At 48.8% G+C, this 26,062-nt stretch overlaps 1 long non-coding RNA gene across 3 annotated transcripts in view; it reads right to left on the bottom strand.

Annotated features, from left to right (window-relative positions):
- The window catches only part of LOC144824726 (uncharacterized), a 348,856-nt gene that overhangs the window by 1,636 nt on the left and 321,158 nt on the right, over window positions 1–26,062 (bottom strand). Inside the window, exon 4 of one of the 3 annotated variants that reach the window (XR_013609082.1) lies at window positions 2,306–2,404. The exons of the other annotated variants lie outside the window; for them this stretch is intronic. This is a non-coding gene — a long non-coding RNA (uncharacterized LOC144824726). Of the gene's footprint in view, window positions 1–2,305; window positions 2,405–26,062 lie in introns of those variants that run through there. 3 annotated transcript variants of the gene reach the window in all.

Here is a 26,062-nt window from a genome sequence, read left to right as displayed (position 1 = left end):
GACATTCCAGTCATGCCTCCAGCTCCCCACATCATTCAAACTTCCCCCCCCAAGGGATTGGTGCACCCGCTCTTGACCACCCTATCCCTCCACAGTACCGCCTACCCGCAGCCCTGGCCTAAACTGGCACGCTAAGCCAACCCATGCCTCAAACCTCATGAACTGCAGGGTGGGTGGGTGGCCTTTCGATAAAACCCTCCCGATGATGCTGAGTGCAGGAAGAGGAAGTTCCCTTCCTCCCCTGCACTTATAACCTCCCCCTAACTCCACCCTTTCCCCCTAGCTAGCCTGATCTCGCACGAATGACCCCGGGGGAAGACTAGTCTGCGACTGTGCTTCCCCCGGGGCCCGGCATCGCGCAATAAACAGACCGCGCAGGTGTTAAAGCGTAAAAGGCCATTTATTAGACCAGGCTGCACAACATAACAATAACCAAAAACATCAACATTAATAACAGCAACCCCCATATCAACTCTTCATGCCTCACACTCTTCACCCACTCTGCCTCATGTCTCCAACCGCTCCATGCCCATTCCGTATCTCATCCATATCCGCAAATCACCTAGCCTCCTACCCCGATACCTCTGACATTCCAGTCATGCCTCTAACTCCCCACATCATTTAAACTTCCCCCCAAGGGATGGGTGCGCCCGCTCTTGACCCCCTATCCCTCCAAAGTACTGCCAACCAGGGAACCCCCTGTAGGGAGGTTCACTGCCCCACCCCCCATCAAACCCGTCCCCCATGCATCTTTCCACCACACCGCACTCACACCGTCCTACAACACCATATCGCCTCATTCCACAGTCTGCTGACCACGTCCCTCATTTCCATCATATAGTACGAATTCCCCAAACGTGAAAGATGCACACCGTCGTCTCTGAACAGTAAGGGTTCCTCCAGTCGAATGCCCCCATGAGAGATCACCTGAATGTTCTTGTCCCCACAAAACAGTCTCATCGCCCTATTGAGCTTTCTCCTCGCCTTTTCAATAGCCCCATGCTTCATTGCTCCCCTCCAAACCTTTCTGGGGACAAATTCCGTCCAGGCAATGCAAGTCCCTGCAAGCCTTGTCTTGAGCACCTCCAAGTCCCTTTGCATCAGCTGCAGGCGCGCCAAACCCGACAGCTGCACCAAATCATTTTCCCCCAAATGAATTATCAACAAGTCCAGACATCCTTTTTGCAGAACTATCTGTGCGAGCCAAGGCAATAGTGCCCCCCATTGCATCCCTCCTTTACCTCACCAGTGCACCTCATGTTGATGTCCTTTCAGTCCCAGGTTACGGCCGTACACCTGCTGCTCCGCATACTTGGATGCACAGTGCAAAAATGAATGCCCCACAATCCAGGTGACCGTCCTGGCCCCTGGTCCGCCCACGCAACCTACGAAAGAAAGATATGTTAGAACAAACCTAAAACCGCAGAAGCCACCAGCAGACCTCTTGCACATCCCCCTCACTTCCGCACATACCGCTCACAGCACCGCGACTTCCATCTCCCAATCTGCCGAATCCTATCCCATAACCACCCCAAACGGGCCGCAGCTGTCGCAGCCCCAATGCGGAAGAAGTGAGTCCCAAAACCGGCCGGCTCCAGCCCCAGCCGCCGCAAAGCCAACAACTGACCAGACGTCACCCTCGACCCAGACTCATGACAGAAAATCTCACCCTGTCCACCCCGTGAGGCAGCCAAGAACATCGTTCATTCGGCCACACCCCCACCACCCGCTTCACACAGCCAGACCCACTTACCCCGGCCCAACTGATCTATCTTAGAGCGCCCCAACCAAATCCCTAAGCGTCCTCCATCCAAGCGTATCTCGTCATACCTCCTGCCGCCCAAGGACCTCGTGCCCAACAACTCAGACACCCGAAAGGCACCAAAAAACATCCAAACCATGCACAACCGAAAAACTCGCGCTTCAAAAAGATCATAACAGCACTCTGGCAACACCCCAACTAGCCGAACCAACAACTCAAACGTGACTGCTTCCCGCAACATCACGCCCCCCCCCCTCTGTCGCTCTCTACCCCAACCACGGAGCATCCTACTCAAAATCACATCCTTCGTAGGATCAAACCCCAAAAACAAACTACAGTAAAAGGACACCCCTGCCAGTTTTCCAGATATCGTAGCCGCAGTCAATCCTTTGCCAATGCAACATAAAACAAACTGCCTGACACCCTGTTCCACTGCTGAACGATCCCCCAGCTCCGAATCTTGCCGCCAACGCATAAATGCTCCAAACTCAGCCCATGCCAGTTGGTACGTCCTCCTTGTGGTGTCGGCAATAGAATGTTCCACCAGGCCTATCACTCTCACTCCCCCAAGGCCCAGATGCCGTCCGGCAGCTCGGTCTTGCACAGATCCGCTCCCGGTGCCAGACGCCGGAACCGCTGCCACTGCGAACGAGACAAAGCATCCGCAATGTCATTATTCGCTCCAGGGACATGCTTGGCTCTAAACACTACATTCAAGCGCAGGCACTTTGATATATTCAATAATAGATAATCATGGAAGCAGTATAAATAACAAAGAGATTTAATGGAGTTACAGAGTAGAAGCTGGTGTTCCCTGTCAAGGCTCAGGAGCAACTGGCAGACAGAGAATGCAAGGATGACAAGTAGCACCATGACATCAGCATAGAAAGAATGTTATCAATTAAAGGGAAATGCAAGCAGAAATAAGATAAGAGAATACAACATATCTTGGGTCCTTCTAATCAAAAGGTGAGGAACAAAAACAAAAAAAACAAAGAAGATAAAAAAACAAGAACATATGCACATACTTTCCATACACAAACTCAATGGCACACAAAATCATGAAGATAACTGGGTCGCTTTCTAATCCTTGGTGGAATAACTCTGGTATCACCACAACTGGTAGAATCACCTCCAGATTGATTATCATTTGAAGAATGAGACTGAAGGTCCCCACCATTGCCACCATTCGCCTTTTTGTAGAGAGCAACCCTCCTCAAGTTCCAGTGCTCACCATTGTAAAGCGTCACAAACTTATCATGGACCGACTTGACTTTGAATGGGCCTCTAAACTTAGTTAAGCCCGAACAAACACGACCAGGCTTCACTTTCACCCAATCATTCACTGACAATCTCTTCACACGTAACCTATCACCAACCTTAGACTCATCACGCCCAAAATCTGACTTGGATGCATCACGACCCAGATCAGCAAGTCCAATGCACTCTTTCATCCAAGCTGGAACTAGTTTGGTCCCAGCCAAACGACCCCTCATCAAGTCAAACGGAACTTTACCAGTGACACCATTCACCGGAGTCCTATATGCCCAGACTAAGTCGTTAACCATGCTCCTCACACACCCACCAGAACTAAGAGCCATCTGAATGGCACCCTTCACCATTCTATTAGCCCTCTCTACGATGCCATTGCCCTGTGGGTTGTATAGCGATGTCCTGGTATGAACTACACCACAAGCATCCAAAAATTTGACCATATCCTCTGAAACAAGCTGCGTCCCATTGTCAGTGACCAATCTAACAGGGTAACCCTCCTCCCTGAAAACCTCAGATAACAAATTGATAGTCGATTTAGTCGTTATCTCTTTTGTAAATTTCACGACCAACCACTTTGAAGTAACATCAACCATGACCAGGCCAAATCTCATGTCCTGACTCAAGGATAAAAAAGGGCCAATAAAGTCAAGACACACAGTGTGCCAAGGCAAATCTGGATTATCAATTTTCCGAAAATCATTCTGAGACCCAACTCTCAATCTTTTTTCACTCTCAAAGCACTCTGTACACTTCTCCACCCACTCAGAGACCTGCTGGTCCATCCCTGGCCACCAGAAGAACTCCCTAATTCTCCTTTTCGTAAGAGATTGCCCTAAGTGTCCTTCGTGTGCTAACTTAAACAAGACAAACCTTAATTCCTGAGGCGGGATGAACTTATCATCCTTCATAATAACATTTCCCTCAACATCCAGAATTGACAAATCATCAAGGACCTTCACAAATGGACGTACAGCCAAAGGTAGAGAACTCTCTCTTCTAGAACCCTTCACAATCAGATCCCTCACACACCTTAACACTTCATCATTAGCCATACAAGAGTTCCATTTACCTTTGTTGATAGCACCAGTGCAGATATCAACTAATTCATCAATAGCCGCCACAGACCCTTCCTTTTGCATGTCTTCAACACCCAATTTGTCAACAACCTCCCAAGGTAAAGGAAGCCTAGACAAGCCGTCCGCCTGACCATTCTTCCACCCAGGAATGTTTTCCACCCTATACAAAAACTCTTGAAGTCTAGCGGCTAATCTAGCCAACCTCGCTGATCCTTTTCCAACACCACCCGGAGACAGCAATTTGATCAACGGTTTATGGTCAGTCAACATCCTGAACTCAAATCCCCATAAGTACATCCTAAAGTACTCACAGCCCCAAGCAGCCGCCAACGCTTCACGCTCAATAATGGAATAATTCCGTTCCGAACTGGTAAGAGTCCGTGATGCAAAAGCAACAGTCCTCAATCCCGAACCATGTACTTGCGCTAACACCGCGCCAATACCAACAGCGCTGGCATCAACTGTCAATACAGACTTCCGCTTAGTGTCGAATGGTGTTAGTATTTTTGCCTCACATATTGCCTTCTTGATGATAACAAAACACTCATCCTGCTCGGCACCCCACGCAAACTTGCACCCCTTCCTCAATAACAATTTAATCATCTCAGTTCTGGCTGCAAAATTCTCCACAAACTTCGCGTAGTATTCTATAAGACCAAGAAAAGATCGTAACTGGTCTTTGTCACAAGGTGCCAGAGCCTTCCTCATTGACTCCAAAAGATCTCTCTTAGGTCTCACGCCACTCGCAGAAAGCGTGTAACCCAAGTACTCTACCTCCTCCACCGCAAATTTACACTTCTCCTTCCTTAAAGTTAACCCAGACTGCTCCATTCTGCACAAAACCTGCTTCAAAATCTGATTGTGTTGTTCAATCGTCTCTCCAAACAACAGAACATCATCCTGAAAGTACACCATGTTACTTATCCCCTTCAAAACTGAACCCATCATCCTCTGAAATACCCCTGCCGCTGACGCTAGACCAAAAGGCATGCGAGTAAACTGATAAATGCCTTCAGTGGTGATGAAAGCAGTCAACGCCTTAGAATCTCTGTGCAACTTTATCTGATGGTACGCGCTTCTCAAATCAAGTTTCGAAAAAAACTTACCACCCTTTAATGACAAAATCAATTCATTGATGTTAGGTAGTGGAAAGTTATCCACAACAATATTTTGGTTGAGTGTGCGAAGATCCACACAGAATCTAAATTTTCCATCAGATTTGATCGTGATCACAACTGGCGAAACCCAAGGAGAAATTTCTATCTCTTCAATCTCACCATGCACAAGCATATCATCCAACAACTTCCTGACCTCCTGTCTAGCGATAAATGGCACTTTCCTGACTTTGTGCTGCATAGGAACTGCATCTTCCTTAAGCACAATTTTATGGACATACCCCTTTAATTCACCAATGCGTTCAGCAAACAAATTCGGCATGCCCTCTACAATCATTTCTGCAGTCATTGCTTCAACAACCATCACCTGTTGACTTGCTCTAGGGTCAATGACGATGTGAAGGTCATACTGGTGACCCCATCCTAATATTGCAGGTCCAGAACTTGCAACATAGACTTTACCTTGGATAGACCGTCCTTGAAACTCAATCACAGCTTCCATGTAGCCCAATAGATCAATACACTCTCCTTGGTACCCACAGGGATTGATGTCCTTAGGGAACAAAACAGTACCCTCCCAATTCTCTTTGAATAAGGACTCTGGTACTATTGTCCAAAACGAACCAGGGTCAACCATCAATTCAACCACCTTATTATTTAATTTGAAAGTATCTTTAGGTGTATTCTTCCTTCCAGGTTCCATCCGTAGTACATTCACTTCTCCAAAACATAATATTTTATCGGCACCCTCCACACTGTCTTGCACGCTAACGTCAGGCTTCTCATCCACAATCGCAACTTTGTCACTATTTGACGTTTTGCACATCCTTGAGAAGTGACCTTGTTTCTCACACTTCCTACATTCCTTATCAACAGCAAAACAACGTTTATAATCAGCACCATGATAAGTGCTGCCACACCTGCTACACATCCTAACTTGATATCTCCCTTTCTCAACACTGTTGTACCCTCCAGAATTCCTCTTCTCCGTTTTTTCATTATTATCAAATCCTTTCTTGTTCATAACAGCAACTTCATTCTGTGCAACAGATGACACATTTAACCCACCCCCACTCTCTCTCACAGACTCTTTCTTCTCCATTTCTTTCATACATGCAGTAGATTCCTCCACAACTTTTGTGATATATATTGCAGCTTGTAGAGTGGGATTCTTCGCTGCCCAAAGTTTTTCCTGCATTTTCTTGTTTTTACACTGGACGATCATCTGATCCCTGATCATCTCGTCCCTCATCTCAACAAAATTGCACTTTAAGGAAAGCTCTCGCAGTCTAGTCACGAATTGGTCAACAGATCCCTCAGTCCTCTGTGGCTGTGTATAAAATGTATGTCTCGCCATAACAATATTCACCTCCTTCGAATATTGTTTCTTCATTCTTGCTTTAGCTTCAGTATAAACATTGTTAATTAGCCTACCATCCTGGTTTATTCCTAATCGCAAGTACTTGAAGGAATGTTGACCCTCTTTTCCAAGAACACTCAATAATAAAGCTTTCTTCCTTGTTGCGCTGAAGTCTTTACCGTCTAGAGCCTCTATATCATTTTTGAAAATGTCAATCCACTCATCCCATTCTATAGGCGGTTCTCCACTTGACTGTAAAAACATTGGGGGTGCTATGACGCTTGGGTTTTCCATGCTCCGCTAATAAAGCTCGTGTTCGCTTTATATACCTCTTTCTCCCTTGCAAGTGAAACGCTTCGCAAAGTTCGTTTACTTTACACAAGCCAAAAATACGGTTGAAACTGAAGAAACACAAGAATGTCAATAATTCAAAAATAACATTTACTCACTAATTCCTTCTTCTATCGTTTTCCTCGTTTAATCCTCCTCACAACTGATCTCACCGAGTGTAGAGCTCTATTCGTGAACTAAGCACTAATTTTACACTCATACGGGTACTAGGATACTTTGTTGGAGTCAAAATGGCCGCCACGTCATTTTACGCACAGCGCATGCGCACTGTGCTCCTTACGTAGACGTGCCGCATCAAGAGGAAATCCGGCATTAGGAAGAATGGAAGGAACGAGCAGCCAGCTCGCGAGTGAGTACATTTTAAATGACGCTAGTTATACAACGGCAGATCACACTAGTGAGTAATGTCTGAAAGAGAAAAAAAAAAAAAATAGATGCTTGCTCACCGTTGTCTTCCGATACAGGTGCTGACCGCTCTCGTACTCAGGCAGTCAAATGCTTTTTAACGATGTTGCATTCAGTTCACTGTTTATCTGTTCGTTTCACTTCCTTAAGAGAAGAAAAAAAAAAATGTTTGCTCACTGATGTCCTCCGATATGGGTGCTGACCGCTCTCGTACTCAGGCAGTCTAATGCTTTTCGACGATGTAGCAGACAGTTCACTGTTTAGCCGTTCATTTCACTGTTTAACCGTTTCTTTTCCTTTTTCTTCTGTTGTGTTTCTTTAAACTCACAAAGTTTCTTCGACCGAATATTCTTCGTTTCTTCTCCTTACTGAACGATTTCAGCTTGAGGTAAAAGGTTAATTTCACCGCATGGGTCTTTTTCCACCAGTCGAGTTTAATTAAATAAACTCACTCTGTATGCTACTTGCTCCAGAAGCCAATCGTCGCCATCTGATATATTCAATAATAGATAATCATGGAAGCAGTATAAATAACAAAGAGATTTAATGGAGTTACAGAGTAGAAGCCGGTGTTCCCAGTCAAGGCTCAGGAGCAACTGGCACACAGAGAATGCAAGGATGACAAGTAGCACCATGACATCAGCATAGAAAGAATGTTATCAATTAAAGGGAAATGCAAGCAGAAATAAGATTAGAGAATACAACACACTTCAACATGAAACTTCGCAGCAACCTCAGCACTCTCAGATCTCGGGCTCTCTTGCGGATAACCAACTCCACCACCGTCATGTTGTCGATGTGGAAAAGAACTGATCTATTCCGAAACTCCGGACCCCACACCGCCAGTGCCACCAGCAAAGGAAACAATTCCAGAAAAGCAATGCTCCTCCCCTGTTTCAACCAGTGAGCCGGCCAGCTCTCCGCACACCACCTGCCATCCCAGAATATGCCAAACCAAGCTGACCCTGCTGCATCTGAGAAAAGTTGACATTGCCAAACCCCCCTTTCCTCATCAAAGTCCAGAGACACTCCGTTGAATTCCGACAAGAACGTCAGCCAAGTCCTAAGTCAGCCCGCAACCCCATGGAGATCCGGACCCTGTGGTGCGGAAGCACTGCCCCCAACATGGCCATGCCGAGCCGCCGACAGAACGTCCGTCCCGCCCTGACTACCCTGCACGCAAAGTTCAAGAAACCCAGCAGCCTCTGCACTGCCCTCAAAGCAATCCTCTTCTCTCCGATCGCCCACAGCAGACACGGCTGAATTTCCGTCACCTTAGCTACAGGGAGGCGAGCCGGCCACTGGATGGAATCCAACTCAATCCCCAGGAATGTCAAACTGCAGCTGGGACCAGCCGTCTTCTCCAAGGGAACACCAAAGCGCAATGCCAGCTCCTGAAACGATGACAGAGTTCCCAGAGTCCGCCCTCCCCAGAAAGAGGAAATCATCCAGATAGTTAGTGATGTCCCGGTATCCACTAAACTTCGTGAAGGCCCACTGCAGGAATGTACTAAGGAGTTCAAACAGTGCACAGGAAATAGCACACCCCATGGGCAAAACCTTGTCCAGGTAGATGGTTTCCCGAATTGCATTCCCAGGAGCGAGAAATCCGCCGGGTGTATGGGCAGCAGTCGGAAGGCTGACTTGATATCACATTTCGCCAACTCCGTCCCCGGCCCACAAACCCGCACCAGGCGAATCGCATCGTCCACCGAAGCATAAAGCACCCTCAAATTCTCCTCGGCGATGAAATCATTCACTGATTGACCCTCAGGCACAAGAGGTGGTGTATCATTCGAAACTCCCCTTTCTCCTTCTTCGGTACCACCCCTAGTGGAGAAATGTTCAGATACTCCGTCGGCCAGTCGCCAAATGGGCTGGCTACCCTTTCTTCCTCTACCTCCTTCTTCAACTTATCAGCCACCACTCCTGGCAATTCCTTAGCGGACTTCAAATTGTCAGCCCACCTCCTCACTCTGGGACCCAGATAGCCCACTCTAAAGCCCTCCGTGAAACCCCAGAAAAGCCGCAAAGCCGCCTCCTAGTTTGGGTAACACAAGATCCACGGGGCCATCACCTCCACCCTAACCGGTGTAGGTGCCCTTCTGTCCAGGTGGGCCCCTACCTTTGGCGTTCCGCCACTGCTCTGAGGGGTTGACCAGCGTAAGGCACTGCGTAAGGGCGTGCTTCCCGCCACACTTAGAGTACTCGTGCTTAAACTTACAGGGGTAGCGTGAGCAGTAGCCCTGTTGTAACTCCAACAAGCCCCCGTGTTGTAGCTCCCTGGTTTGCTGGCCTGTCCAGTGGTAAGTGTGCTGGCTGCAGCACATCCCCCCGCCCTGCCATGGGCGGGACACGGCAGAAAGGACCAAAACGTCACGGGCAACCCGCTGGCCGTATGTGTAGACGCGGAGGAATGTGTGAAAACCATCCACTACATCCAGAGTTCCTGATGTACCTCCCCCCAATTCTTATCCAGGTTAGCACTAACTCTAGCACTGAACTCCTCATCATAGCTCAACCAAGCAAACCCGCCAAACTCCATTTGCGCCTTTCGTATGATGTCCATGTACTTCAGCAAAGCAATGGCCCTGTCCAGGTACCTACAATGCTGGCATAAATCAAGAACGCAGAACTTTATTTTCCATCGTGACCGGGACCCTGGGCCGCCTAGTCAGCTCCCACTCCTCCTCTTTTGAACCCTCCTTCGCCTGTACCTCTCTGTGCAACAGCTTAAACACATCCACGTACTCGTGCTTCCATATCCTCCTCTTAATCTTCTCTGATAGGTGAGACCCCCAAGGGCATAGCCAACCCCATGTAGGGGAGCTTCTTCTGCAGTTTACCATCCCCCTTATCGCCTTTGTCATCTTTTCCGTCCCCTTTGTCCATCTGCACCCCAGCAGTAGCCACCGACTTACCCTCCACCTGTTTACCTTCCGCAGGTGGACCGCCCGTTGGCGCCCCCGGCTCCCGGACTGACCCATCCCCCACCCCCACAGATCTACAAGCCTTTTTCCTACCCCCCTGTGGCCCATCATCCCAGGCTGCCCATCAAGTCCCCTCACCTGATAACGTGGTGTGTAACTCCCGGGGCTGTCCTCTGGGAGTCGAAGCCTTAACCGCGTCCGCCTTTTCATTGCCTTTATCCGTCTTAGAAGCCCGCAAAACACCAAGGTCTCTGTTGTCGTCCTCGTCATCCCTCACCTCCCCGTCTTCAAGCTCCTCAGTCTCATCCTCATAATCCAACTCCAACACTGACTCCACATCCACAGGTGCAAACAACACTTCCTTCACTGCTCTCTTCACACCTTTACTCATCCCTGCAGCTGCTCTCCGCCCACCAGACACACACGCCGCTGTTGCCCGTTCCCGCGTTGGAGGGATGGCCGCCGCGGACCTCCCTGCTGCTTCTGGCCGGCGTTTCAGGACTGTTTTGCACCCCGCCAGGCCCCGACCTCTGCCGACCCCCGCTGGCTTGGAACCCCACCCGCCCCTCAGGTCGCTCCACCCTATGTGGGCCCCAGCACCATCGAGCCTCAAAGCCGTCTTGGCCATCCCTGCACCTGCCTGCTGCCCCTTAGGACCCACTCCGCTCACCTTCTTGCCCTTCGCCTTCCTGTCCGCCTCCTCCTCCTCATGCTCCGCCAACCGCTCCTCCTCAGACGTGGGAGTGGGCGGCCCCTCCAGCTCAGTCCCCCAAACAGCTCCAACCCGGGCCGCAGTCTGTTCAGCCCACCTCGCCTCCTTCATTTGCAGCAAGAGCCTTTGCTCCCGTAACCTGTCTTCCCACGCCATTGGCCCCCAACTCGGGAGGGGAGGGGGTGGGCAGTAGCCCTGAAATCCCACTCCAGGCGGCAATACCCAGTCATGGGGACCCCCTAGAACCGGGCACCCACCCACCCCCTGAGCCCCCAGAAAGGCAGCCCCACCCTGCCCCACCGACTGAGCCTCCACCATCCCACCTCTTGCTGGAGCCGGTGTGCTTGCCCTGGACCCAACAGAAAGGTCAATGGGAGCGTCCTCCCCTTGCCCCCCTACCAGCTCCTCAACTGCAGGCGCAGAAACCTGCAGCGCTGCTTGCCCTGCCATATTTGCAGCCCTCCCCGGCCCCACGCTGACCTGGCCTGACCCTGAGTCCTCCCGGGCCCCCCCACCACCAAGGCCACAAGCCCCACCTCCTCCGCTCCGTCTTTCTCCTCCGTCGCCACTCCCCCCACAGGGGCCAACACCGTGAGGGCTTCACCCAGCCCAGGGGCACAAATTGCAGCTGTGGGTATTTACGCGGGGGCAGGCTCTTCTGTTTCCTGCGCCGCGCTCCTCAAGATCCCGCACGCGGGGCCCTGACACATCCGACCCATGCCAGGGAAAGAACACCGGGCTGCAATAGATCCTCCCGGCCCGCACTCGCTAAGAGCAACAGCGCCGCCCTCACCTCCTCCGCCGGCACCTCAGCCATGCCGGACCACCGCCGCAACCTGCCTAAATAAAACAAGAAAAACCCACGTCACCGGCCAGCGACCTCCGATGCCTAACAACCACCTCAACACCCTGGTAAAACGGCCAACTGCAACCAACACTAACCTGCTCCACTAACTAAGACCCCCTTTCGATAAAACCCTCCCGATGGTGCTGAGTGCAGGAAGAGGAAGTTCCTTTCCTCCCCTGCACTTATAACCTCCCCCTAACTCCACCCTTTCCCCCTAGCTAGCCTGATCTCGCGCGAATGACCCCGGGAGAAGACTAGTCTGCGACTGTGCTTCCCCCGGGGCCCGGCATTGCGGTTCGGGCTCCCATAGCACAGGACGCGCGCGTGCCCGGGCCAAGGGCCCGTCTGCTGCAGGGCAAGGCTGAGTTGGGCAAGGTCCCTTGGCTGGTTACTGAAGTTCACTGTGCAGTTCTGGTGGTGAAGTACTCTGAAGTACATTAATAGGATGGGGAAACGTAGGACACCTATGCCTACTAATAAGGACCGGCCGCTAACCACAACTATCACAGTTTCTTGACCACTGCTATGGAGGTGATTATTAGTGAGATCAAGTCTGTGAAGGAGAGATTGGGGGCCACAAAACGGGCACTAGATAATAGTACACTTCGGGAATTGGTATGCCTCACAGAGAGTGATTGTCTGAGGCTGTCTGAGCCAGATATGTCGAGAATGTCTTGGAAGTTAGTGTAAACTCAACTAACACCAGCATTAACCAGCAAGGCGGCTCTCGAAAAACCTCCCACCAACCCCCACTTAAAAAGTCAAAGGCACGTAGTAAACTTAAGAAAGATAGACTGCCACCAGTAACTCGTAAGAAAACCACAGCACCTCCAGTAAGGAAGAGCGCAAGGGCCCTAGAATCAGAAATAGATGTTTGATTAGAAGTACATTTAGACAATGGCGATCCACTGCTGCATAATCAACGCATAAGCTCTCTGGAAGTAGTAATGAAGTCACTCCTTGAACCCTTTCTAGGCATCCTGAATAGCATTGACATGTCACAAAAAATTTTGATTGGCTCAAATTTATCCAGCTTCCCTGCCAGGTCAAATACCGTTTCTATTGTACCTACTACAAATTCTGAGCTTCCGCCCACAGTAACTCCTCCCTCGACGACGTCCCTAAAAGACCGACCGGTGGGGGCTTGGCTTGGCGCACAACATGGCAGATGCCCTTTAAGTGTGCTCCCGTAACCCTCCGCTATCCCATTGTGATCCGCCTGTCCCTGCAACCATCCAGCCTCCAAACTTACCTCTGGTATGTCCCTGCAACTCCCGACACGCATCCTTCCTGGCAGAACTCCCTGTGAGCCCGAGTTGTGGGGCTTGCCTCGCCAGAGAGAGCCCTTTGTTCCTAAGATGGTGGCCCTCATACTCTGACCTGCAGTTGCTGTTCTCTTCGGCGGCGAGTGGCCTCGCCTTGCAACGGTCTCTCCAGGTGTGGGGTTGACCTCCGGATCTGCTGTGGCGGTGCCCGCGAGGAGTGATGGGGGCCCTCCTTGGCTGCCTGGGGGACCGATCGCCACCTGCTGCCTTCTAGGGTCTCCCTCTCCGACTGCCCGGACATCTGGACTCGACGGCTCATTGCGGTTTTTTTCCCGCCCTGCTCCTGGCATGGTACTGGCTTCTCTGGTGGCTGGAGCAGCTGGAGGGGGCCGGATCTGGGCCTCTGGCTCCCCTGTGGCGGAGTGCTGGACCTGGCCGCGGAGGGAGAGGAGCGGACGTAGACTGCCTCAGCCGCGCTTCGGCTGCATCGGTCAGGTGCCCGGGCGGCGGTGATCCGCTGTGTGCGCTGGGAGTCGGGAGCTGCACAGTGAGGTGAGGTGGTCCCCTGCATGTGGTCTGAGCTCCCCGATGATGGGTTTGGCTGCTGGATCGGGCAGCGTGGGCTCTGACGCTCACTCTGCTGTTCCTGCTCGCATCTCCTTTTCCCGTGGCCCTGACTTGGTTCTCATCTCCGCTCCTGCTACCACCAGCGGGGTTAGGTCCTAGGACGGTTGAGAGGGACCCCCCATGCGCCTGGCCTGCTTGTATGACCTGGGTCCTGGGCAGTGCTGCGTGCGGTTTGGCCTGCTGCTCCCCGCTGCCTCAGCTGCTGCGGGCCCGACCTCCTGGGCACTGGATCGCTTCCTGCCGTCATGCTGGAGCTCCTTCCCTGGTCCTGCCTGGAGGAGACCTGGTGAGGTGGTGCCGCCTGCGTCTACTGAGGGATTCCCAGGGGGGCCCTCCACCGCACCCTGTTCCCGGCCTGGCCTGCCTTCCTGGTGCTGTCCTTGGGCCTGTTGAACTGAGTATTACCCTTGCTGGCCTACACCCTACCCACAGCTACTCTGCCTCTGAGGATCTGCGACGAGGAAGAGGTAAGTATTCGACCGCACGCATCGAGCAGTACAGGGTCCTGTACGCTGGTCTCCCTCCATCACCCCTGCCTGTCTTGGGATACCTGCTGGGGATTGCAGATCCTTTGGAGCGGAGACCCTGGCTGCCAGATCTGGACCAGCCCTTCATCGTGCTGCCTCCCGCTGAGACCGCGACCCAGAGGAGATCCACCTGGCTGCAGCAACTACGAGGAGCGAGGACTGGCAGAGCATTCCCTGCGCCATCCCCCGGCTCTGATCTGCCCTGAGAGAGCCTGGTGCTGTCATGGAGCTACTGAATATCTTTATACCGTGTTAAGTTAGCATAGACTCATTAGAAGTTTAAACGCCATTTTCCTTTTTGCAACTTCTGCACACGACACTTAATTGTTGATTTAGCTTTCAACCTAGTAGTTCGTTGTGGTTTACATGAGAATAATATGTTATTACTCTGATATCAGCTTTGCTTAATAAACTATGTCTGTACAGAGAGTGCTGAAGTTTCGGGAACAACATGATACAGATTTGTTATGAGGTCTGATCTTCACGGCTTCATAGACATAACACAAGTGCAGCTTCTGCCAACTTTGGGCTCGAGGCTGGTTTTATATTGCTTCGTTTGAGGCACAATAACACACTTGATGCAGTTCACATGAAGAGAGAGCTGGTGTATGCTGATGTGATTCCTTCATGCTAGGAAACTAAGGTATGGGCCCGCCCTATTCCAAACCAAAGAGACCTTCTTAGCAAATAATATAATATGTGTGGTAGGGAGGGTGAGATATAAGTGTTGTTAACTCTTATTCATTTACAGCATGTTAACATGCTGTCACCATTCACTTTTTATGGATTAGTAACTATGCTGGTAATTTTGCTACTGATAATATGTTTGCATGTATTATCTAAGATACTGCGCCTGAGAAGACTGCATTAGTAAATAAACATTTCAAATGCACCTGTGTTCTTCTTTACTCCATGTTCTGGTTTGTAATGATAGTAACGAAAGAGTGTTCATGAGTTGCACGTATCCTGAGGTACTGTAAGTTCATGTTCTGGTTTGTCTAAACATTGGGAGTTTGATAAGACCAATGAGACACTGTAGCTAGCTCGGTAAGGGGTTTGTTGGGTATTAAGGTGAGTTTTGGGTCACCCTAATTCGCCGAGGTTCCAATCCTCTGTGCACAGTTCTGTGTGAGAACAGAAACCCTGCGACATGGCGCCCAACGTTTTCGGTGGTCTTATATCATGACACTCGAGTAGTATATCGTTCAAGCCTTGACCCCTTCACTTCCGTTTCCGGAAAACGGGGTGTCGGTGAAACCTGCCTATTTTTTTAAATAGGTCTTTTTCAAGCTTGATTCCTTCTAAAACGGTTTCTTTGACTTACTACCCAGTTGTGCTACAAAGTGTTCTTTGTTTTTCCGTGGTTCCAGTAAAATCATGGCACAAGCTGTGGCTATTGCGCAACATAGTCGTATTGCGGTGCGCAACCATTTGCAGACTTATCTTGTCCCATTGGAGGGCATGGCTGTGATTTCTGTGGTGTGTGCCGATCCGGCGTTCCCCTTTGAGCTCTTTTACTCTTGGGTTACGTTTCCGGAAGTGGATGCGAATTCTTGATTGTTCCACCACTACACACCCTCCGTTGTACCGGCTGAATATACTCCGTACAGGGCACTGGAAATACCTATTGATCATTGGCAGCATCGCGTTTGGTTTGATGGCGCCCTCCCCCATTCGATGTCAGCTGCGAGGTTAGGTCCACTCTCAATTCCAGGTACAAATTGGCCTGCTTTAGGTGGATTCACCCCGCACCCGAATCACGGCGCATGTCCCCTTGCGGATATTCGTAGGCTACACGTTGTCGCAATAGCCGTGATTCGTGCTTTAGTGCAATACATAGGTCGTCATCTCCCGGGAGGTCCCCCCGGGGGTGCGGCCATTCAAACGGAACGTGGCGGTTTGAAACTAAATCCAGTTATGGTCAATTCAGTTTTTGAAAAGCGTCCTGACAATAAGGATGACTTTCCTTTTTGGCTTGCCGAGAAGTTTGACCAACTGGAGGCAGTGTTTCCGAATTCTACTCCAGCTGATAAACATAGAATGTTAACGATTACTTTGCCTAAGGATTTAGCTCCCGAACTAGTCGACTGTGAGAGCTGGGGAAAAACTTTTGCGGCAGTTTTTACGAGGTGCTTCGGCACCCCGTCGATGACGCAGCTGCCTGAGATCGTAAAACGTGTTCAGGATGATCACGGACCGGAGGCAGCTGTTGAATTGGGTATGCGCCTGTGTGGTTCGTTTGAGATCGTTAGCGATCTCATTCTCTCCAATGTTAAACGAGACGCAGTGAACTTTCAGGTGTCTAATGCTTTGGCACTTATACCCGATGCCGAGAAACCCCGCCAGTTGGCGAAAATTGTAGTGGCCGCTTATAAAACAATCGGTCGCACAAGTAAAGGTTTGAAGTATTTCGCGGTCAAGGAGAAGAAACAACCGCAAGTGCAGTCTGCTGCGGCAGATGTACAGCCCAAGTCCAAGAAACAAAATTGGCCTCAGAAACAGAAACAGGGGAAGCAACAACAGCAGACACAGGATTATCATCCTGCGCCACAAGTTCCTGCGCCGGCTGAAAAAGTTTATGATTTGCGCGACCGCGCGATGATTAAATCACCTGATCGATTTCAGGGTTCTGATCAGCGCTCTCCTCGTTCCTTTCAGGACTCATCGGCCCCGAAGACCGGTGGAGGAGGAGGCGGACGGGGACGTGGTGGCCAACAAGGACGTGGCCAGCCCCGCCAGACAGATGGCGCAGCGAAGCAGGAGGATTCTGCGCAAAAGCGACCACAGTTTGCGAAGAAGAAGGTCGCGGCCTTAACAGCGCATAGATATGCCACAGATAGTGAGAACGCGGCTTCGGAATCTGATGTGGGCTCTGACCTTGCTGGACAGCGCGGCGGAGATTACCATAGTGAGAGAGGCGCTGCGTCCACTACTGAGGGTGACAGCGACTGATGTCTACGTTGTAATAGAAACAGCCGATACCAGACTTGCTCCCCCTGAGAGACTTTATGAAATTGTCCTGTTAATTGAAGGTGACATACAGCGTACCGTCAGAGGGGTATTTTGGGAGAATCTTTCTTCTACATATGACATTTTGCTTTCGGAGGCTGACTGGCCCCCACCTTTTGTGCTCGCGGCGCCGCGAGGGGAGGAGGTAATCCTCCCCAGTTTCGCGAAAACTGTCTCGACAGAGCATGCGCAGCATTTTGCAGAAGAGTGGGCTCGGGCTCTTGCGCCGGCTCTGTACCGCAACCAATGTGGTTGGGATAAATTATCACCTTGCCACGAAATTCCATTGAGGTCTCAGCCGCAGCCTCAACCTCAATATCCCATACGGCGTGAGGCAAAAGCTTCCGTCGCAGAAATCCTTGAACAATTGGAATATCAGGGAGTTATTGAAACGTGTGTGTCACCGATGAATAATCCCCTCTTTACTGTGAACAAGCCTGACGGATCATATCGTTTGGTCTTGGATTACCGGCATTTAAACTCGCATTGCCGTAACTGTGCAGTACAGAATACTCACGGCTCTGCCCTAGTGGATAGTCTAGTGCGTAAGCGTTTCAAAACAACGCTTGACATATCCAACGGTTTCTATGCCCATAGATTGGATAGCTTTAGCTCCCAATGGACAAGTTTTATAAGCGCTGGAGTGCAAAAACACTTCCGGCGTCTTCCTATGGGCTACAAGAATAGTCCTGGTATTTTAACAGCACGCATAGTCTCTCTGTTAGAGAGAATCGACCCAGATGCTTACTCATATGTGGATGACATTTATCTCACAGACGACGAAATTTGGATGCATCTGTGTCGAGTGAATTCGATTATTTGTAACTTTGCTGATATGGGTTACAAATTTAATTTTGCAAAATCGCACATTGCAGAATACACAGTGTTGTTCCTCGGCTATGAGCTGAACAATGAAGGTAGAGGTTTTGCTCCTCACTTCTTGGAGAAATGCGCTCAATTGTGCGCTCCTACAACACTGAAAAAATTACAGTCTTTACTGGGCTTTTTGAATTTCGGAAGGACATACATTCCGGAATATGCCCAGCGTATCAAGCCGTTGCATGCATTGATACAACCAACCTTTTCAAAATCATGCTGGCTTCCTGAGCACTCAGCCATCTTGCAGTCATTGCAGGCTGATCTGCTCGCTTCTAAATTCTTACTGACTCGTGATACCCACACCAACCTGGTGATAAGAATAATTCCTGGGACGGTGGGTTTCACGTACCTGACTTTTAATGAAGGAGACACAGTACCTATTGCTTACAAGTCACACTTGTACACTTCGGCTGAATTGCGGTTTCCCACTGTGGATAAGGTTTTAACAGCTGTACAGATGGCGATTCTTAAGGAACGAGCTCTGTCACAGGGGAAACGCATGTTAGTGGTAACACCCTGTCCTCATTTGGAGGCAGTCACGAAAGCCAGTGTACCGAATTCAAAAGCTTTGCACCCTCGGTGGATTCAATGGGCTGCGTCCTTGGCGTCCACGGATGTCACGTTTATTTTTGACGCCTCATTACGGTCGCAAGAGTACTTGCAGTATGAGTTCGTTCATCCTGCTCCTCTAGCTATGCGGCCTTTGGAGGACTTCCATTGCATCATTTACACTGATGGGTCGGCGCAGGTTGCGCATGGCTCTAAACATGCCTACGTTTCCGCATGCGCTATTGTGGTCGGTGCTATGTTGAACGATGAGTTCATTTCCAGTGATGTGCACACGCTGCCCCTGGGCGATTGCACCGCACAATTGGCAGAGCTTCGTGCTCTTTTACTAGCGTTGGAGTACGCAGATCCAAGTGTTACTACTCTCATCGTGAGTGATTCATACTACTGTGTCCAGTCTTACAATGAAAACTTGTTCTTTTGGATTCAGAATGAATTTCGTGATTCCAAGGGTAGCACAATAAAACATAAGATGATCTGGGTTCGAGTGGTGGAACTTAAGGATAAGTTACCACTCGTTTATGTAATTCATACTCTTGGCCATCAGCGCGTGGGAGTTCACGCTGTCGGTAACTCGCTTGCAGATGAAGCGGCGAAATCAGCAGTATCTACATACTTAGTTGCAGCAGTTACTAGATCCAGAACCAAGATTGATAGCGACATCTTGGCAGCAGTTGCTGCCTCTGAGAAGGGAGGTAAACATCCTTCGGGATTCCCTTCAAAGTACAAATACCACTTAAGTCCCGAGAAGGTTCCTTTTGTGACTATTCCTGATGTTGGGGAACGGCTGATTCCCAACTCGGATCGCAGGGCAGATTTGATTACAGCGGCACATGAAGGTGTGGCGTCTGCGCATGCGGGCGTCTCGGCCACTGTATCTCAATTACAACAACGTTTCTGGTGGCGGGGACTGTACAAACAGACGCGTGATTATGTTCTTCTTTGTGACATTTGCCAGCAGATTAAACCTTCAACTGCTACGCGTCCGCCACAGACACAGTTGTACATTTCTAATAAACCACTTGGTTGTGTTTATTTAGATCACTGCGGTCCTTTTTCATCTGATACTGCATATAAGTACATCTTAGTAGCAGTTGACTCATGCACACGCTTTGTGTGGGTATGGCCCCATCGCAGCGCTGATTCACGAACTGTCATTAGAGATTTGCGTATCTTTATAGGGATTTTTGCCTGTGGTACCTTCCATTCGGATCAGGGTCCTGCTTTCGCCTCTAAGGCGTATAAGGATGCCATGGCTTCGTTGGGGGTCCAAGTCAAGTTTTCGTCTCCCTACAGACCTGAGGGTAACAGTGTAGTGGAGCGAATGAACCGTGATTTAAAGTAATCTTTGACAGCTCGAGTTATAGGCACTGGCAGAAACTGGCTGGCCCACCTCAATGGCGTGCAGCGTGCTCTTAATAATCTCCCTAGAAGGTCTCTGGGTGGGCAAACCCCATACGAAATGCTCTTTGGCATCAAGATGTACGTCCCTGACCTTGACGGTCTAGACTGTGTGGTTCGCGCCACTTCCTTTGACGCAGATGAACATTGCAATGTTTTACAGAATCTACAAAAGACCAGAGACAGTCTTGCAAAGGAACATTTGCCCTCCACATCGGATGATGCGTTGCAGATCCCGGTAGTCGGCTGGCTACCCCAAGTTGGAGAACTGGTTCGAGAGAAGATCGATAACAAGAAAGAATTTGGTCCTTCCTATCGAGCTCCGGTTCCAGTCCTTGGAGTGAAGGGCACCAGAACAGTCATTTTACCACCACTACCTGGTCGTAAGGAAAACAGGTTTATTTCAATTGACAATGTCAAGATACACAGAGTGGCCGATTCTTCTTAGTATGACACCGGCTGTTTCCTGTCCTTCCATTGTGAGAAATTCAGTTATGCCCACTAGTTGCAATGTTGAACCTGAAGTGGCCATCGAGTTACCTGCTATTTCCAGTCCTTTATTGAATACTTTACCCGGAACTAACAATGATGAGATAGACTATACCTACCCCACTGATTTGTCCATGCCTGACCTGCAAGCACGTTTAGCCACGGAATCCAGATTTTCATTTGACTCTGTTTCCCTTGCCTCGAAGAAGCCCTCTCGTATTGCAGTTTATGCCAGCCTGTTTAAAAAACATTTTTTGATTCCCCCTTGGACATACGTTTGGCTGGTCCTTTTTTCAGTTTACCTCTTTATGTCAATTGGTTTTGTGTTTTATTTTTTTCGACTCATCAATGGACACTATGTCGAGGAAAGAACATGCATTACACATCTAAATGGAACTTTGGCACCGCTTTCCTCGTCACACTCTACACACCGGTTGAAAAGAGACTTGACTCTGGTTAACATCACAGCATGGCCTGTCCTTGATGGAATAGTGTGGGATGCGGTTCGATTTCAAATTCACGGCCCAACGGAAGTCGTTAATGTTCCTAATGTACTTAGAGTGAATATGGGGGATGTGGTGCAACAAAACATTCGTTCTGATGACTGGGATGTTAATGCAGTAGAAAGTTTGTTTTCTGATTTACAATACTATGCTGCCTTTGATGCTGAGGATTTGTATTTAGAATCTGCTAATTATGGTGATTTATTTTGCTACCAACATTATGGCAATCACTTCTTACATAAAACTTCATCCCGGAGGGATACTGTTAATTTTACACAGTGGGAACATTGCCCAGCGCCTGCGCAAGGCAGTTCTGAAACATTTCTGAAAAAGTATACTTATTTCACTGACTTTAACCAATCCAATCCCGAGTCCTTTTATTTTAAGTTTATAAAAATGCCAATGTCCAAGGTTAGACTTACCGATACTAAATTGTTGTATTCGAAGGCCTTCCTTGATCAATTAGTTACTGGAGGCTACGAATTATGGAAGGAAACAATAGACCTTAAATCAGTTTGGGGTTCGAGAGCCTGGCAGGTACAAGGCACTGAGGCTTTGCACCGTGCATGTCTCATACCGAATCATATGTTTTTTTTAAATGAAACAATTTCCCAGACCACATGCTTTGGATTGGCTACTTCTAAAAAATTGAACGCCCCTACAATCCCAGATTTGGAGGAATATGATAGTTGGAGTAATTATACTCAGTTGTCCATTAGAGAATTACAGGCCCAACTCCTCAATTCTTCCTTTAACATTTCCAGTTTGGATCCAAAAGGTTGGCTGCTTTGGCACCGTGGTGCTGATTCTTGCCAGCATCGATTCTTAGGTTTATCGGAGGGATTTACAAGTGTTAGATCGGATCCCCGTTTTGACTTAGTCCACACGGTCACAACTTATTCTGTGGGTAAATTATGTCAAAATTGGCTGAAACATTCAACTTTACCTGCAGTTAAAAGTCACCTTTCTAAACTGAATGCAGACGTGGATTTAAATGATTTCATTAAAGGCCCGGCTAGTGGTAGGTCAAAAAGGTGGATATATGCAGTTTACAATGAAATTTGGAAAACATCACAGATTGAGGCTGCTACTCGCCTTTGGGCTATTGATCAGGCGAATCTAGAGAAAGTGCTTGCTCTGGTTGATAATAGTATTAACGTGCTTCCCTCCCGAATTTACACTTTAGATAATATTGTGTCATCCGTTGTGGATATTGTGCATGATGAAGTGTCAGTATTGTACCATGGTCAAAATCAGTTACGGTCAATCATGCAATTTGCATGGACCCTTCAGACTCTGAAAAATAATAAGGTTCCCTGGACGTACATGAACGTTTCTTCACTCTTTGCCCCGTTTAATTTGACTGACAAACAACGCTTGCTTTCAATGCGTGATGCTACCTTTAGTATGTTACATATTGAGAGGTTAGAATCTTTGCCTTTTTCCGTGGCAGAGGCCACTGCTGCAACGTGGCTTATCCACGGTTTGATAACGCTGCCTTTTGCTTTATATAAATTCACAAATTGTATGAGATATGTACCAATTGGTCGTTATGAACCATTAGGTAGTGATTTCCTTCATGAAGTCTGGTCCCTTCCCTACACATACAGGTGTTTCAAAGATGATCAGGAAGTTTATCTGAATGGGGAGGAGTGTACTGAGACACCAGATCATTCGTTAATGTGTAGACACATACAATTACACGGTTCATGCAACCAACACCGACCAAATTTGGCTTGTGTTTTGCAAGGCACGCCGGTTCCTGCTATCATCCCCACATTTACCTTATTAGGAAATGGTAGTTATTTACTTTTATATAATGAAGACTGTTGCGGGTTAATAAAAGGGGTACCTTTTATAGTAACAGTAAGTGAACGTGTTGTTTGCTGCAGAAACGTTCTGTATCCCCCCACACATGAACATAGGGAGTATTCCATCTGGCCACAGATACCAACCTTGAGAGCAGAATTCAGCGGCATGACGAGAATAAGGGCTCTTTTGTCCCAGAAAGAGGTGGCCTTGAGTTCGGCTCGTGAAACTTTCGTTCTTCACATAGCCAACACCCGTACAGAGGTTCAGGCCCTTTTGAATACTGATTTGCCTTTGCATTTCAGCGAGATGGTTCGTACTATCTTTAACGCGTCCTCCACAAAGGGCCTGGCACATTTTTTTAAAACTGTGAGCAGTGGTCTCGTGACTTCCTTTGAAAAGATTTTTTAGACTTCCCTGCTTTCTTTCATTCTATTTTTTCATCTTTGTTTGGTGGATTCCCATTTTTACTTGCTTTAGCAGCGGGCGCTCTAGTGATTTTTTGTATCTTTAAATATGGATGTCCTTCCTGTGCAAGGCCCCGCCCAGCAGCTGCTGACGCTGTTCCGCAACCGCGTGCTTGAATATTATGGCACACTGCCGTTAGCGATATTAAGCACGGCATATGGATTATCTTTTCGATTTTCCTACTTCACCTGTGTCCAGCCTGTATTTCACTGCCTGACCTGTGATTTCGATTGGGCCATTGATTTGTGTCTCTGCGGACCGGTTTCTCCTGACGTCGATTTTAATCAGCTGATGGGTCCTATCATTACTCACGAGTTGGTTTGTCCTGGCGAAAGGATTATGGCCTTAGCAGTGATGCATGGACTAATTGGTCCCTGGAATATACTGGCGGCAGCACAGGATTTCTTGGAACTGAGCTTTCTTGAAAACCCACCGAGCTGTCCTCTGATGGTGATAGAGGATCCGGTGCTGGGAGAACACGTATGTTCTTTTCCTCTTTTAAATTGGATGGCTGAACTGTTTTCGGATGAAGACGGTGATTTCCTGTTGGAGGCTGTTGCTGCTTATTTTGCATACACAGTTCTGTCCTAGACTCTTCCGTATACTGACATGCTGAGTACTAGCAGATCATTGACATTTATTGATTTATCTGTCAAGTTTTTTATTATTTCCTTGCCTATTGGCTTGAGCCACTATAGACTTTTTGGCTATTTTTTAGCATTGTGTTGTGTTACAAATTTTGCAATTTTTAAATGTTTAGTTTGAGAACCATGCTCATATAGTGTTGCATTCTGCTCTCATGAGATGGCACTTCTGTTATCTTATTTAGTCCGTTCACGGATCATGGGGGGGTGTCATGGAGCTACTGAATATCTTTATACCGTGTTAAGTTAGCATAGACTCATTAGAAGTTTAAACGCCATTTTCCTTTTTGCAACTTCTGCACACGACACTTAATTGTTGATTTAGCTTTCAACCTAGTAGTTCGTTGTGGTTTACATGAGAATAATATGTTATTACTCTGATATCAGCTTTGCTTAATAAACTATGTCTGTACAGAGAGTGCTGAAGTTTCAGGAACAACACGATACAGATTTGTTATGAGGTCTGATCTTCACGGCTTCATAGACATAACACAAGTGCAGCTTCTGCCAACTTTGGGCTCGAGGCTGGTTTTATATTGCTTCGTTTGAGGCACAATAACACACTTGATGCGGTTCACATGAAGAGAGAGCTGGTGTATGCTGATGTGATTCCTTCATGCTAGGAAACTAAGGTATGGGCCCGCCCTATTCCAACCCAAAGAGACCTTCTTAGCAAATAATATAATATGTGTGTTAGGGAGGGTGAGATATAAGTGTTGTTAACTCTTATTCATTTACAGCATGTTAACATGCTGTCACCATTCGCTTTTTATGGATTAGTAACTATGCTGGTAATTTTGCTACTGATAATATGTTTGCTTGTATTATCTAAGATACTGCGCCTGAGAAGACTGCATTAGTAAATAAACATTTCAAATGCACCTGTGTTCTTCTTTACTCCATGTTCTGGTTTGTAATGATAGTAACGAAAGAGTGTTCATGAGTTCCACGTATCCTGAGGTACTGTAAGTTCATGTTCTGGTTTGTCTAAACATTGGGAGTTTGATAAGACCAATGAGACACTGTAGCTAGCTCGGTAAGGGGTTTGTTGGGTACTAAGGTGAGTTTTGGGTCACCCTAATTCGCCGAGGTTCCAATCCTCTGTGCACAGTTGTGTGTGAGAACAGAAACCCTGCGACAGTGCGGTCTGTGGGCCCTAAGCGCGGAGACCTCGCACCTGACTGGGAGCCATGTCGGGGGTGGCCGAACCGACTCACCTTTCATCTGGTGGCCCCCAGCCACAGAGACCGTCTAAAGAAACGGCAGCGCCCTGGCCCTGTTGAGGGATGATCATGGGTCGCGACAGGGTGGCCAAGACCCGGGCCACCCAGACCAAAATGGACCACTTCACCACCACAAATACCGGGCGGTCGGGGGAATCATGGATAGAGAGGCTCCGCCGGACGCAGACCTGACTACTATCCTCCAGGCCATATATGCCTCACAGTCCTCGGTGGAGGGTAAGATTGCTGAGGTCCAGGTCAACATTACCTTCATCCGGCAAGATTTGCGGAATGCGGTGGCCCGGATCACGGACACCGAGTCACGCATCTCCACGGTGGAGGACGACGTCAAACAAACTAAGGAGCAAGTCACCCGTCTCCATCCCACACCCAGGAGCTGCATCGGAGAGCAGAAGACGCTGAAAATAGGTCCCGTCGCAACATCCTTCGTCTGGTTGGGTTCCTGTATGGGATGGAGCAGGGCCGCCCGGCGGACTTCATGAAAAAGTGGCTTTGCTCATGGGTCACCAAGGGCACCCTCTCCCCATGGTTCGCTTTTGAGCGACGGTACTGCTCCCTTGCCCGTAAACCGCCGCCGGGAGCAGCCCCCAGGCCCATCATCATGCGAATCCTTAACTTCAAGGACCGCGACTCCATCTTGACTGAGGCCCGTAAACAGAAGTGTCTTCGGTTTGAGAATCACATGGTCATGGTTTTCCCTGACTATACTCGGGAGGTCCAGAGTCAGCGCTGCTCGTTTGGGGAAGTCAAGCAAAAGCTGTGGGCCCTTAACATACAGTACAGGCTCCTTTTTCCGG

The sequence above is a fragment of the Lissotriton helveticus genome, chromosome 3_1 (genome assembly GCF_964261635.1).
Source record: "Lissotriton helveticus chromosome 3_1, aLisHel1.1, whole genome shotgun sequence".
In the NCBI taxonomy this organism is placed as follows: Eukaryota; Metazoa; Chordata; class Amphibia; order Caudata; family Salamandridae; genus Lissotriton; species Lissotriton helveticus.
Note: the sequence above shows the minus strand (reverse complement) of the source record. Positions and strands in the feature narration are given on the sequence as shown.